Here is a 16,633-nt window from a genome sequence, read left to right as displayed (position 1 = left end):
TTCCGCCTCGTGGCGGCAGAGTTTCATCCCGAAAGGTTGCTTCTTATTTTTTTCTCGACGAAAGACTTCATATAGGAGAAGATGGTCATCGAAGAGCCACCAGGGGGCCCACGAGGTAGGGGGCGCGCCCTAGGGGGGCGCCCCCCACCCTCGTGGAAAGGGTGTGGGCCCCCTGGTCTTCATCTTTGGCGAGGATTTTTCATTATTTATTATAAGGTATTCCGTGGAGTATCAGGACTTTTGGAGTTGTGCAGAATAGGTCTCTAATATTTGCTCCTTTTCCAGCCCAGAATTCCAGCTGCCGGCATTCTCCCTCCTTATGTAAACCTTGTAAAATAAGAGAGAATAGCCATAAGTATTGTGACATAATGTGAAATAACAGCGAAAATGCAATAAATATCGATGTAAAAGCATGATGCAAAATGGACGTATCATATGTCTTGCGTGGGATACTTGTGGTGACAATGGGTATTTCTATTGATTCACTTGTTGTATGTTTTGGTGATTGAGGGAGTCCTGGATTAGGGGGTGTCCGGATAGCCGGACTATACCTTCGGCCAGACTCCTGGACTATGAAGATACAAGATTGAAGACTTCGTCCCGTGTCCGGAAGGGACTTTCCTTGGCGTGGAAGGCAAGCTTGGCGATACGGATATGTAGATCTCCTACCATTGTAACCGACTCTGTGTAACCCTAGCCCTCTCCGGTGTCTATATAAATCGGAGGGTTTTAGTCCATAGGACGAACAACAATCATACCATAGGCTAGCTTCTAGGGTTTAGCCTCCTTGATCTCGTGGTAGATCTACTCTTGTACTATCCATATCATCAATATTAATCAAGCAGGAGTAGGGTTTTACCTCCATCGAGAGGGCCCCAACTTGGGTAAAAACATCGTGTCCCTTGTCTCCTGTTACCATACGCCTAGACGCACAGTTCGGGACCCCCTACCCGAGATCCGCCGGTTTTGACACCGACATTGGTGCTTTCATTGAGAGTTCCTCTGTGTCGTCACTTTTAGGCCTGATGGCTTCTCCGATCATCAACAGTGATGCGATCCAGGGTGAGACCTTTCTCCCCGGACAGATCTTTCTATTCGGCGGCTTTGCACTGCGGGCCAATTCGCTTGGTCATCTGGAGCAGATCGAAAGCTACGCCCCTGGCCATTAGGTCAGATTTGGAAGTTTGAGCTACACGGACAACCTCCGCGGAGACTTGATCTTCGACGGATTCGAGCCGTAGCCGAGCGCGCCGCACTGTCATGATGGGCATGATCTAGCTCTGCCGCCGAACAGTGCCCTGGAGGCCGCACCCGCATCAGCTCCGACCCTTAATTCGGTGCCAACTGCGCCAATCGAGGATGGGTGGTTGGACACCGCCTCGGGGGCTGTAATCTCTACGGCGATCGAGCCGAACACCAGCCCTATTCTCTGCGAAGCCCGTGACTCCAAGGAGCCGGACTCCTCTCCAGACTCCGAGCCCTCCGCACCCCTACCGATCGAACCTGATTGGGCGCCGATCATGGAGTTCACCGCCACGGACATCTTTCAACACTCGCCCTTCTGCGATATTCTGAATTCACTAAAGTCTCTCTCTTTATCAGGAGAGCCTTGGCCGGACTATGGTCAGCAAGGTTGGGATGCGGATGATGAAGGAATTCAAAGCCCACCCACCACCCACTTCGTAGCCACTGTCGATGATTTAACCGACATGCTCGACTTCGACTCCGAAGACATCGACGGTATGGACACCGATGCAGGAGACCATCAAGAACCAGCGCCTATAGGGCACTGGAAAGCCACCTCGTCGTGTGATATATACATGGTGGACACCCAAAAGAAGGCAATGGCGATGGAACAACGGAGGATGACCCCTCCAAGAAGCAGCCTAAGCGCCGGCGTCAGCGGCGCCGCTCCAAATCCCGCCAAAGCAAAAACGGTGATTCCGGCACGGGAGATAACAACACCCTGGACAGTGCCGAAGACAACCACCTCCAGCAAAATTCAGCACAGGAGGATGGAGAAGCTAGCCCTCATGAGAGAGCGGCAGAAAGAAAGGTCGAGGACGATAATTATATGCCTCCCTCCGAAGACGAGGCAAGCCTCGACGACGATGAATTTGTTGTGCCGGAGGATCCCGTCAAACAAGAGCGTTTCAAACGCAAGCTTATGACCATGGCGAGCAGCCTCAAGAAAAAATAGCAACAACTTAGAGCTAATCAAGATTTTCTAGCCGACAGATGGACTGAAGTCCTTGCGGCCGAAGAGTATGAACTCGAACGCCCCTCCAAGAGCTACCCAAAGCGCAGGTTGCTACCCCGATTAGAGGAGGAAGCACCTAAACCTACATCACCAGCGCATGATGCGGCCGACCGGCCACCCCGTGGCCGCGACAAAGAGGCCTCTTGGCCCTCCACTCAAGCCGCACCCCGGCGCTGCTCAAAAAATACCAAGGCACGGGAAAATGCGCCAGACCTACGAGATATATTGGAGGACAAGGCCAGGCAAACAAGATCGATCTACGGATCGCGTGGGCGCCCCACGACACGAGATTGTAATCGTCACTTCGGATACAGTAAATCCGGTTGGGCCGAACACAGTAGACAAAGCTCGTTTGAGCTGCGTCGTGATATAGCCCAATACAGAGGCGCCGCACACCCACTATGCTTCACAGATGAAGTAATGGATCATCAAATCCCCGAGGGTTTCAAACCCGTGAACATCGAATCATACGATGGCACAACAGATCCTGCGGTATGGATCGAGGACTATCTCCTTCATATCCACATGGCCCGCGGTGATGACCTACACTCCATCAAATACCTCCCACTCAAGCTTAAAGGACCAGCTCGGCATTGGCTTAACAGCTTGCCAGCATAATCAATTGGTTGTTGGGAGGACCTGGAAACCGCATTCCTCGATAATTTCCAGGGCACTTATGTGCGACCACCAGACGCCGATGACCTTAGCCACATAATTCAGCAGCCAGAGGAATCGGCCAGACAATTCTGGACACGGTTCCTAACCAAGAAAAATCAAATCATCAACTGTCCGGACGCAGAGGCCCTAGCAGCCTTCAAGCATAACATCCGCGATGAGTGGCTTACCGGCACCTAGGACAGGAAAAGCCGAAATCTATGGCAGCCCTCACGACACTTATGACCCGCTTTTGCGCGGGAGAAGACAGCTGGCTAGCTCGTAGCAATAACATGACCAAGAGCCCTGGTAATTCGGATACCAAGGACAGCAGTGGTAGGTCACGTCGCAACAAGCAAAAGCGCCGCATTAACGGCGACAATGCTGAGGATACGGCAGTTAATGCCGGATTCAGAGGCTCTAAACCCGATCAGCGGAAAAAGCCATTCAAAAGAAATACTCCGGGCCCGTCTAGTTTGGACCGAATACTCGACCGCTCATGCCAGATACATGGCACCCCCGAAAAACCAGCCAATCACACCAACAGGGATTGTTGGGTGTTCAAGCAGGCATGCAAGTTAAATGCCGAAAGAAGAGACAAGGGGCTGCATAGCGATGACGAGGAGAAGCCCCGGCCGCCGAACAACAGTGGACAGAAAGGGATTCCCCCACAAGTGCGGACGGTGAACATGATATACGCAACCCACGTCCCCAAGAGGGAGCGGAAGCGTGCGCTAAGGGACGTATACGCGATGGAGCCAGTCGCCCCAAAGTTCAACCCATGGTCTTCCTGCCCGATCACTTTTGATTGAAGGGACCACCCCACTAGCATCCGTCATGGCGGATTCGCCACATTGGTTCTAGACCCAATTATTGACGGATTTCACCTCACTAGAGTCCTTATGGACGGCGGCAGCAGCCTGAACCTGCTTTACCAGGATACAATGCGGAAAATGGGCGAACCGCATTTGCCAAGTTCAATGCGGTGCCGCACTACGCATACCTCAAGCTCAAGATGCCAGGCCCTCAAGGAGTCATCACGGTTAATGGAAACACCGAACGCTCTCTCCGAACGGAGGAGCATACGGCGGCTATCGCAGCGGAAGTACAAAGCAGCCTCTCAAGGCAATTCTCCAGTCCAGCCATTAAACGTCTGGACACCGTCAAGCGCGCCCAGAGTAACCTACAACAAGACCACCTGGCACGTTCGAGCAAGCGTAGCAATGCGGCCCCAACACCAGCCCTCGCGAACTTGCGAAACCTGTGTTGCGCGTACATAACTACGCTCTGGAAATACCATGTGCAAAGGGGGAGGGGCACCATCACGGCACGCCCGAAACACGGCGTAAACCGCACTAGGGGCTGCCGACTTCTTCATTTTCTCTTACTTTCAGGACTCCACTCTTCGGAAGGCCTGTCCGGCAGTACAATTGCCGCACAAATGATACAACAACCAGGGGAGCAGAAAGCTACGCCACACTATGGAACTCTAAGGTGGTCTCTATAACGAGCAGTATACCCGTTTCACATAACATTCAGCAGCTCGCCCCTGGAAAGGACATGTTAAATAGCGCCATCTTTTGCTTATTGCACTATTTGTATCGTTCTGCTTTGATCGCAGCTTTTTTAAATAAACAATGCATAGCTTTCGTCTATTATTGCATTACTCTTTTTTGTGAATATAGGTTCATTAATGACATGTTGCACCCTACACTTTGGTATGGCCAATACGCCAGGGGCTTAAGTACTCCACAATACGGTGTGAGAAGTTTGGACACTTTCACAAGTGCGGCACCCCGAACTTATAGCATTATATGCATCGGCTCCGAATCATGTCTTGGGTCAATAGTTGGGTTTGCCCGGCTCCTATGTTTTGGTACCTTACGTTCCATTATATCGGCTAAGGTAGCACTAGGAGAACTACTGCGATTGTGCCCCAGTTGAGCTAGGCTAAGCACCTCAGTAGAGAAAGCTAAAACTGACCATCATGATGAGGCGAGAGCTGGTCGCTATTCGAGAGGTTTTCGAGTCCCTAAAGACTTATGCCGCTTAGAGCGAGGAGTCGGCTTTGTCCGGCCTAGGTGTGGATAGCGCCCCGAACTCGGTCTTCCGAACACTAGGGGCTTCGCCGAAATTTAAAATTATAGAATTATATGGCTAAGTGAAAGTGTTCAAGCATTATAGCCCGATTGCCTTGTTCGTTGTGTTAAGCGCCTCCCTCGAAGGACCCAAGAATGGGAAAAAGAGCGCTCATGTTTATCCCGAACACCCCAGCACTCGTGGCATGGGGGCAGAAGCCGACGACTCGTCATCTCTCAAATTTGATAAACGGCCGCACAAAAGGTAATATTTTAAATTCAAAAGCGTTACTTAGCGCATATGAACAAGTTTTCAGCGTACAGGATCACAAATGTGAGTTTACTAAAAAATTACATCTTTGGAGCATTCATCCGTTATAAGGCGGGCACCCTTCAGGACGCCCTCATAATACACTTCCGGGACGTGATGCTCCTTGCCCGGCGGCGGCCCGTCCTTCACCAGCTTCTCCGCATCCATCTTGCCCCAGTGCACTTTAGCACGGGCAAGCACCCTACGGGCACCTTCGATGCAGACGGAGCGCTTGATTACTTCAAGCCATGGACAGACATCCACCAGCCGCCTCACCAGCCCGAAGTAGCTCCCAGGCAGAGCCTCTCCAGGCCAAAGCCGAACTATGAGGCCCTTTATGGCCTGTTCGGCCACCTTGTGGAGCTCGACCATTTGCTTCAGCTGGTCGCTCAAAGGCACCAGGTGTCTGGCCTCAGCATACTGAGACCAGAACACCTTCTCCGTCGAGCTCCCCTCCTCGGCTCGGTAGTAGGCGGCGGCATCAGACGCACTGCGGGACAAATCTGCGAATGCTCCTAGAGAGCTCCGGACTCGGGTAAGTAACAAGTAATTCACTTTCACGTGCTTGCTTTGCATAATGAATGCCTTACCCGCCGCTATCTTCTTCATCGCTTCAATTTCTTCGAGGGCTTTCTCGGCTTCGGCCTTGGCAGACTTCGCGCTTTCGAGGGCTGCCGCAAGCTCGGACGCTTGCGTCTTTGAGTCAAGCTCCAAATTCTCGTGTTTTTTTCACGAGAGCCTGGAGCTCTTTCTGCACCTCTTCCACCCGCGCCTCCTGCTTCCCTCTCTCCGTGCGCTCCGCGGCCGCTCTGTTTTCGGCCTCGGACAGCGCTTTCTTAAGGGTTGCCACCTCGGTCGTGGCCCCTATAATAGCATGTTGATCCTGTCATTTTTTGCAACCACATCTTCTCCATATACTTGCGCAAGGTATTACTTACCTTCCTTCTCCTCAAGTTGCCTCTTGGCATGGCCGAGCTCGTTCTCGGACCGCGCGAGGTTTTGCTTCAGCGTATCCACCTCCACAGTCAGTGCAGCGGAGGCCAGCAGCGAAGCCTGCATACGCATATTGACTTGATTATGTTAGACTCCTGCGAATGTTATTAGATCCTCTATTCGGCTTTTCTTTCCGAACGCCGAACGAAGCATCAGGGGCTACTGTCTATGCGGTAATATTTTTACATATTCTTTACTTACCTCAAAGCTTGTTAGAAGGCTGGCACAGGCTTCAGTCAGTCCGCTCTTGGCGGACTGAACCTTCTGGATCACCGCACTCATAATAGTGCGGTGCTCCTCGTTGATGGAGGCGCCGTTAAGCACCTCCAGCAAATTTTCTGGTGCCTCCGGTTTGACAGAGGTCACCGGCTCGGTAGGCTTGCTCCTCTTGGAAGGAGGCTGCCTACCGGAGTCCAGAACCATTGAAGGTTCCGGCGCGGTGTCCGGCTCAAGGCCAGACTCGGAGCCCTTGGGGGTTTTATCCCCTTTGCGCCTGGAGTCCGGGAGGTCGCCTTGCGGCGCCTCCGGGACCACCTCCTCCTGGCTTGGAACCTGTTGGGACAGCACCTCGGCGTCGTCCGTAGGGTGGGGGGAGGTAGCGGGCGGAAGTGAATTCACGTCTGAGGAATCCAGGGAGCCGCTCGACGACTCGTCGAGCCCGGCCTTGGGCGGATTGCATAGTCATATTCGGCGTAAGGAGGAGCTGTGCAAGAAAGGAACACTATGAATTGCTCTGGTGTCCGAATACTTACGATCTCGCTAGGGGCTTGGCCCTGTGCGGCCACTCCTCTTCGTCGTCGTCGGCGTTGGTGGAGTAGTCCGGAGGAAGGGTCTTCCCCTTCTTGGACCCTTCGGCCTCCCCAGTTGGGGCGGCCTTCCTTTTCTTCCCTGCCCCCGCGGGAGGGGGAGAGGTCTCTTCTTCCTCCTCCTCGTCTTCACGGGAGGAGTGTGTCTTAGAGTCATCGGATGATAAATCCGACACCTCCAGGCGCCGGGCACTCTTTCGAGTCCCCGTGGCCTTCTTCTTGGCCTTCTTCTCCAGCACCACATAGGGTGCCGGTACCAGCAGCTTCGCCAAGCGAGCATCCGCTGGGCCTTCGGGCAAAGGAGCCAGACAGTTGATCTGTCCGAACGTCTCCTGCCAATCCTGTCAAAGGTAAAGGAGCTTAGATCCCGCATGGAGTCAAACTATGAAAAACTAATACCCTGTAAAAGGTAAAAACAGCTTACCGCACTAGCGTGACGCTGCGTGCTGAATCCGCGATCCTCGGTAGCGGATGCGGGGGCCTCGGCGCCCTTGAAAAGCACCTTCCAGGCATCTTCGTATGTCGTGTTGAAGAGCCTGCTCAGAGTTCGGTGCTGCGCCGGGTCGAACTCCCACAGGTTGAAAGCCCGTTGTTGACACGGGAGGATCCGGCGGATGAGCATAACCTGGACTACGTTGACAAGTTTGAGCTTCTTGTCCACCAGGGTTTGGACGCATGTTTGGAGTCCGGTCAGCTCTCCTTTTTTACCCCACGATAGGCCCGTCCCTTTCCAGGAGGTGAGCCGCGTAGGGGGTCCGGATCGGAACTCGGGGGCTGCGACCCATTCAGGGTCGCGCGGCTCTGTGATGTAAAACCACCCCGATTGCCACCCCTTTAGGGTCTCCACGAAGGAGCCCTCGAGCCATAGGATGTTGGGCATCTTGCCCACCATGGCGCCTCCGCATTCCGCCTGGTTGTCGCGCACCACCTTTGGCTTGACATTGAAAGTCTTGAGCCATAGGCCAAAATGGGGACGGATGCAGAGGAAAGCCTCGCACACGACGATAAACGCCGAGATGTTGAGGACGAAGTTCGGGGCCAGATCATGGAAATCCAGGCCATAGTATGAGCCCCCGGAGAAATGGGTGGAGAGGGAAACCCAGTCCGCGGAGGAAATGGGGGAGGAACACCACCCTCTCATGGGGCCCGGGGGTGGGGATGAGCTGCCCCTCTTTGGGAAGCCGGTGCGCAATGTCGTTAGACAAGTATCCGGCCTTCCTCAGTTTTTTGATGTGTCCCTCCGTGATGGAGGAGACCATCCACTTGCCTCCTGCTCCGGACATGGCTGCAGAAGGTTGAGGTGGGGTGTGCGGACTTGGGCGCTGGAGCTCGAGTGCGCGGAAATGGATAGGCAAAGGAGGAAGAAGGCATGGATGAAAAGGTGGATCCTTATCCCCTTATATGGGCGGACGCGACTATGCGTCCCCACCAGCCTGGTAAAACTCGCTTATCTCCCAAGCGCTGTAATCAATGGCGCGGTTGGGTTACCCACACCCGTATTGATGAGAATCCCGGAATAAGGGGACACGATCTCTGCTTTGACAAGACGTGCCAAGGAAACCGCCTCGCTGAACGCGCTAAGGTGGGACAGTAAAACGATTCGAATAAAGACTTGGCCGTGGTGTGATGTCACGCTACGGAATACGTCAGCAGATTAATTTGTGTAAATATTATTCTCTCTATGGCAATATGTGGAAACTTATTTTGCAGAGTCATACACTATCCATGTGTTCAAAATCTTCTATGAAGTACTTGGAGGAGGAACCCGCCTTGCAATGCCGAAGACAATCTGCGCGCCGGACTCGTTGTCATTGAAGCCTGGTTCAGGGGCTACTGAGGGAGTCCTGGATTAGGGGGTGTCCAGATAGTCGGACTATACCTTCGGCCGGACTCCTGGACTATGAAGATACAAGATTGAAGACTTCGTCCCGTGTCCGGAAGGGACTTTCCTTGGTGTGGAAGGCAAGCTTGGCGATACGGATATGTAGATCTCCTACCATTGTAACCGACTTTGTGTAACCCTAGCCCTCTCCGGTGTCTATATAAACCGGAGGGTTTTAGTCCGTAGTACGAACAACAATCATACCATAGGCTAGCTTCTAGGGTTTAGCCTCCTTGATCTCGTGGTAGATCTACTCTTGTACTACCCATATCATCAATATTAATCAAGCAGGAGTAGGGTTTTACCTCCATCGAGAGGGCCCGAACCTGGGTAAAAACATCGTGTCCCTTGTCTCCTGTTACCATCCGCCTAGACGCACAGTTCGGGACCCCCTACCTGAGATCCGTCGGTTTTGACACCGACAGTGATCAACTTGCGGGTTCCGCCTATTAACCTATGCATAGGGGTTGGCACACGTTTTCGTCTTGACTCTCCGATAGAAACTTTGGGGCACTCTTTGAAGTACTTTGTGTTGGTTTCAATAGATGAATCTGAGATTGTGTGATGCATATCGTATAATCATACCCACGGATACTTGAGGTGACATTGGAGTATCTAGGTGACATTAGGGTTTTGGTTGATTTGTGTCTTAAGGTGTTATTCTAGTACGAACTCTATGATAGATTGAATGGAAAGAATAGCTTCATGTTATTTTACTACGGACTCTTGAATAGATCGATCAGAAAGGATAACTTTGAGGTGGTTTCGTACCCTACCATAATCTCTTCGTTTGTTCTCCGCTATTAGTGACTTTGGAGTGACTCTTTGTTGCATGTTGAGGGATAGTTATGTGATCCAATTATGTTATTATTGTTGAGAGAACTTGTACTGGTGAAAGTATGAACCCTAGGCCTTGTTTCAACGCATTGCAATACCGTTTGTGCTCACCTTTATCATTAGTTAGCTTGCTGTTTTTATATTTTTCAGATTACAAAAACATTTATCTACCATCCATATACCACTTGTATCACCATCTCTTCACCGAACTAGTGCACCTATACAATTTACCGTTGTATTGGGTGTGTTGGGGACACAAGAGACTCTTTGTTATTTGGTTTCTTGGTTGCTTGAGAGGGACCATCTTCATCCTACGACTCCTACGAATTGATAAACCTTAGGTCATCCACTTGAGGGAAATTTGCTACTGTCCTACAAACCTCTGCACTTGGAGGCCCAACAACGTCTACAAGAAGAAGGTTGTGTAGTAGACATCAGAGGACGTCTAACTTGTTTTTGCAGGGCATGTTGTGATGTGATATGGTCAAGACATGATGCTATATTTTGTTGTATGAGATGATCATGTTTTGTAACCGAGTTATCGGCAACTGGCAGGAGCCATATGGTTGTCCTTTATTGTATGCAATGCAGTTGCCCTGTAATTGCTTTACTTTATCACTAAGCGGTAGCGATAGTCGTAGAAGCAATAGTTGGTGAGATGACAACGATGCTACGATGGAGATCAAGGTGTCGCGCCGGTGACGATGGTGATCATGACGGTGCTTCGAAGATGGAGATCACAAGCACAAGATGATGATGGCTATATCATATCACTTATATTGATTGCATGTGATGTTTATCTTTTATGCATCTTATTTTGCTTAGATCGATGGTAGCATTATAAGATGATCTCTCACTAAATTTCAAGGTCCAAGTGTTCTCCTTGAGTATGCACCATTGCGAAAGTTCGTCATGCCAAGACACCACGTGATGATCGGGTGTGATAAACTCTACGTTCACATACAACAGGTGCAAGCTAGTTTTGCACATGCAGAATACCCGGGTTAAACTTGATGAGCCTAGCATATGCAGATATGGCCTCGGAACACTGAGACCGAAAGTTCGAGCATGAATCATATAGAAGATATGATCAACATATTGATGTTCACCATTGAAAACTACTCCATCTCACGTGATGATCGGACATGGTTTAGTTGATATGGATCACGTGATCACTTAGATGATTAGAGGGATGTCTATCTAAGTGGGAGTTCTTTAATAATTTGATTAACTGAACCTTAATTTATCATGAACTTAGTACCTGATAGTATTTTGCATGTCTATGTTGTTGTAGATAGATGGCCCGTGCTGTTGTTCCGTTGAATTTTAATGTGTTCCTTGAGAAAGCAAAGTTGAAAGATGATGGTAGCAATTACACGGACTGGGTCCGTAACTTGAGGATTATCCTCATTGCTGCATAGAAGAATTACGTCCTGGAAGCACCGCTAAGTGCCAAACCTGCTGCAGGAGCAACACCAGATGTTATGAACGTCTGGCAGAGCAAAGCTGATGACTACTCGATAGTTCAGTGTGCCATGTTTTACGGCTTAGAACCGGGACTTCAACGATGTTTTGAACGTCATGGAGCATATGAGATGTTCCAGGAGTTGAAGTTAATATTTCAAGCAAATGCCCGGATTGAGAGATATGAAGTCTCCAATAAGTTCTACAGCTGCAAGATGGAGGAGAATAGTTCTGTCAGTGAACATATACTCAGAATGTCTGTGTACCATAACCACTTGACTCAACTGGGAGTTAATCTTCCTATTGATAGTGTCATTGGCAGAGTTCTTCAATCACTGCCACCAAGCTACAAGAGCTTCATGATGAACTATAACATGCAAGGGATGAATAAAACAATTCCCGAGCTCTTCGCAATGCTAAAGGCTGCGGAGGTACAAAATCAAGAAGGAGCATCAAGTGTTGATGGTTAACAAGACCACCAGTTTCAAGAAAAAGGGTAAAGGGAAGAAGAAAGGGAACTTCAAGAAGAATGGCAAACAAGTTGCTGCTCAAGAGAAGAAACCCAAGTCTGGACCTATGCCTGAGACTGAGTGCTTCTACTGCAAACAGACTGGTCACTAAAAGCGGAACTGCCCCAAGTATTTGGCGGATAAGAAGGATGGCAAGGTGAACAAAGGTATATATGATATACATGTTATTGATGTGTACCTTACTACTCTCGCAGTAGTGGCTGGGTATTTGATACTGGTTCTGTTGCTAATATTTGCAACTCGAAACAGGGACTACTTACTAAGTGAAGATTGGCAAAGGACGAGGTGGCGATGCGCGTGGGAAATGGTTCCAAAGTTGATGTGATCGCAGTAGGCACGCTACCTCTACATCTACCTTCGAGATTAGTATTAGACCTGAATAATTGTTATTTGGTGCCAGTGTTAAGCATGAACATTATGTCTGGATCTTGTTTGATGCGAGACGGTTATTCATTTAAATCAGAGACTAATGGTTCTTCTATTTATATGAGTAATATCTTTTATGGTCATGCACCCTTAAAGAGTGGTCTATTCTTTTTCAATCTCGGTAGTGGTGATACACATATTTATAGTATTGAAGCTAAAAGATGCAGAGTTGATAATGATAGTGCAACTTATTTGTGGCACTACCGTTTAGGTCATATTGGTATAAAGCGCATGAAGAACCTCCATTCTGATGGACTTTTGGAATCACTTGATTATGAATCACTTGGTACTTGCGAACCATGCCTCATGGGCAAGATGACTAAAACGCCGTTCTCCGGAACTATGGAGAGAGCAACATATTTGTTGGAAATCATACATACTGATGTATGTGGTCCAATGAATATTGAGGCTCGCGGCGGGTATCGTTATTTTCTCACCTTCACAGATGATTTGAGCAGATATGGGTATATCTACTTGATGAAACATAAGTCTGAAACATTTGAAAAGTTCAAAGAATTCTCAGAGTGAAGTGGAAAATCATCGTAACAAGAAAATAAAGTCTCTACAATCTGATCATGGAGGAGAATATTTGAGTTACGAGTTTGGTCTTCATTTGAAACAATGCGGAATAGTTTCGCAACTCATCCACCCGGAACACCACAGCGTAATGGTGTGTCCGAACGTCGTAATTGTACTTTACTAGATATGGTGCGATCTATGATGTCTCTTACTAATTTACCGCTATCGTTTTGGGGTTATGCTTTAGAGACGACTGCATTCACGTTAAATAGGGCACCATCTAAATCCGTTGAGACGACTCCTTATGAACTGTGGTTTGGCAAGAAACCAAAGTTGTCGTTTCTTAAAGTTTGGGGCTGCGATACTTATGTGAAAAAGCTTCAACCTGATAAGCTTGAACCCAAATCAGAGAAATGTGTCTTCATAGGATACCCAAAAGAGATAGTTGGGTACACCTTCTATAAAATATCCGAAGGCAAGGCTTTTGTTGCTAAGAATGGATCCTTTCTATAGAAGGAGTTTCTCTCAAAAAAAGTGAGTGGGAGGAAAGTAGAACTTGATGAGGTAATTGTACCTGCTCCCTTATTGGAAAGTAGTTCATCACAGAACCAGTTTCTATGACACCTACACCAATTAGCGAGGAAGCTAATGATGATGATCATGAAACTTCAGATCAAGTTACTACCGAACCTCATAGGTCAACCAGAGTAATATCTGCACCAGGGTGGTACGGTAATCCTGTTCTGAAGGTCATGTTACTAGACCATGACGAACCTACGAACTATGAGGAAGCGATGATGAGCCCAGATTCCGCAAAATGGCTTGAGGCCATGAAATCTGAGATGGGATCCATGTATGAGAACAAAGTGTGGACTTTGGTTGACTTGTCCAATGATCGGCAAGCCATCGAGAATAAATGGATCTTCAAGAAGAAGACAGACGCTGATGGTAATATTACTGTCTACAAAGCTTGACTTGTTGCGAAAGGTTTTCGACAAGTTCAAGGAGTTGACTACGATGAGACCTTCTCACCCGTAGTGATGCTTAAGTTCGTCCGAATCATGTTAGCTATTGCCGTATTTTATGATTATGAAATTGGGCAAATGGATGTAAAGACTGCATTCCTGAATGGATTTCTGGAAGAAGAGTTGTATATGATGCAACCTAAAGGTTTTATCGATCCAAAGGGTGCTAACAAAGTGTGCAAGCTTTAGCAATCCATTTATGGACTGGTGCAATCCTCTCAGAGTTGGAATAAACATTTTGATAGTGTGATCAAAGCATATGGTTTTATACAGACTTTTGGAGAAGCCTGTATTTACAAGAAAGTGAGTGGAAGCTCTGTAGCATTTCTAATACTATATGTGGATGACATGTTGTTGATTGGAAATGATATAAAATTTCTAGATAGCATAAAAGGATACTTGAATAAGAGTTTTTCAGTGAAAGACCTCGGTGAAGCTGCTTACATATTGGGCATCAAGATCTATAGAGATAGATCAAGAAGCTTAATTGGACTTTCACAAAGCACATACCTTGACAAAGTTTTGAAGAAGTTCAAAATGGACCAGACAAAGAAAGGATTCTTGCCTGTGTTACAAGGTGTGAAGTTGAGTAAGACTCAATGCCCGACCACTGCAGAAGATAGAGAGAAAATGAAAGATGTTCCCTATGCTTCAACCATAGGCTCTATCATGTATGCAATGCTGTGTACCATACCTGATGTGTGCCTTGCTACTAGTTTAGCAGGGAGGTACCAAAGTAATCCAGGAGTGGATCACTGGACAACGGTCAGGAACATCCTGAAATACCTGAAAAGGACTAAGGATATGTTTATCATTTATGGAGGTGACAAAGAGCTCATCGTAAATGGTTACGTTGATGCATGCTTTGACACTGATCCGGATGATTCTAAATCACAAACCGGATATGTGTTTATATTGAACGGTGGAGCTGTCAGCTGGAGCAGTTCTAAACAAAGCGTCGTGTGAAGCGGAGTACATTGCTGCTTCGGAAGCAGCAAATGAAGGAGTCTGGATGAAGGAGTTCATATCCGATCTAGGTGTCATACCTAGTGCATCGGGTCCAATGAAAATCTTTTGTGACAATACTGGTGCAATTGCCTTGGCAAAGGAATCCAGATTTCATAAGAGAACCAAGCACATCAAGAGATGCTTCAATTCCATCCGCGATCAAGTCTAGCTGGGAGACATAGAGATTTGTAAGATGCATACGGATCTAAATGTTGCAGACCCATTGACTAAGCCTCTCTCACGAGCAAAACATGGTCAGCACAAAGACTCCATGGGTGTTAGAATCATTACTATGTAATCTGGATTATTGACTATAGTGCAAGTGGGAGACTGAAGGAAATATGCCCTAGAGGCAATAATAAAGTTATTATTTATTTTCTTATATCATGATAAATGTTTATTATTCATGCTAGAATTGTATTAACCGGAAACCTGATACATGTGTGAATACATAGACAAACAGAGTGTCACTAGTATGCCTCTGCTTGACTAGCTCGTTGATCAAAGATGGTTATGTTTCCTAACCATAGACATGAGTTGTCATTTGATAAATGGGATCACATCATTAGGAGAATGATGTTATTGACTTGACCCATTTCATCAGCTTAGCACTTATCATTTTAGTTTACTGCTATTGCTTTCTTCATGACTTATACATGTTCCTATGACTATGAGATTATGTAACTCCCGATTACTGGAGGAACACCTTGTGTGCTACCAAACGTCACAACGTAACTGGGTGATTATAAAGGTGCTCTACAGGTGTCTCCGATGGTACTTGTTGAGTTGGCATAGATCAAGATTAGAATTTGTCACTCCGATTGTCAAAGAGGTATCTCTGGGCCCACTCGGTAATGCACATCACTATAAGCCTTGCAAGCATTGTAACTAATGAGTTAGTTGCGGGATGATGAGAACGAGTAAAGAGACTTGTCGGTAACGAGATTGAACTAGGTGTTGAGATACCAACGATCGAATCCCGGGCAAGTAACATACCGATGACAAAGGGAACAACGTATGTTGTTATGCGGTTTGACCGATAAAGATCTTCATAGAATATGTGGGAGCCAATATGAACATCCAGGTTCCCCTATTGGTTATTAACTGGAGACATGTCTCGGTCATGTCTACATAGTTCTCGAACCCGTAGGGTCCGCACGCTTAAAGTTCGGCGACGATCGGTATTATGAGTTTTTGTGTTTTGATGTACCGAAGGTAGTCGGAGTCCCGGATATGATCACGGACATAACGAGGAGTCTATAAATGGTTGACATGTAAAGATCGATATATTGGATGACTATATTCGGAGAACGGAAGTGTTCCGGGTGACTTCGAAGAAAACTGGAGTGCCGGAGGGTTACCGGAACCCCCCGGGAGAAATAATGGGCCTTATGGGCCTTAGTGAAGAGAGAGGGCTGGCCTAGGGCAGGCCGCGCGCCCCTCCCCCTCTTGTCCAAATTGGACTAGGAGAGGGGGAGGGGCGCCTGATGTAGACACAGACCTAGGGTAGGGTAATAGGCCTGACCTATACGCCCCACCTAAAGTCTTGTCCTAAGAACTAAGGAGTTCAAGAATGAGAAGCAGAGGACCAACAATGGTGTCGAAGCAAAGTCCACTCGACCTATCAATCACTCGGAGACCTCTCTTACTCAGGTCACTCGACCACCAAACCACTCGACATATCAGAAGACCTAAAGCCACTCCGCACAGCAACGGTCAAGAATTCATTCGCATACTTAATGCTCATTTGTAGCACTTTAATATAGGCGTTATCTGTAATGCCTCCTCTTAATGTATATTGAACGCTGCGTAACGGAGGGGAGCTGGGGTCCTGGCGCACT

Source organism: Triticum dicoccoides, chromosome 4A (genome assembly GCF_002162155.2).
Source record: "Triticum dicoccoides isolate Atlit2015 ecotype Zavitan chromosome 4A, WEW_v2.0, whole genome shotgun sequence".
NCBI lineage: Eukaryota > Viridiplantae > Streptophyta > Magnoliopsida > Poales > Poaceae > Triticum > Triticum dicoccoides.
This window is presented reverse-complemented; position numbering follows the sequence as displayed.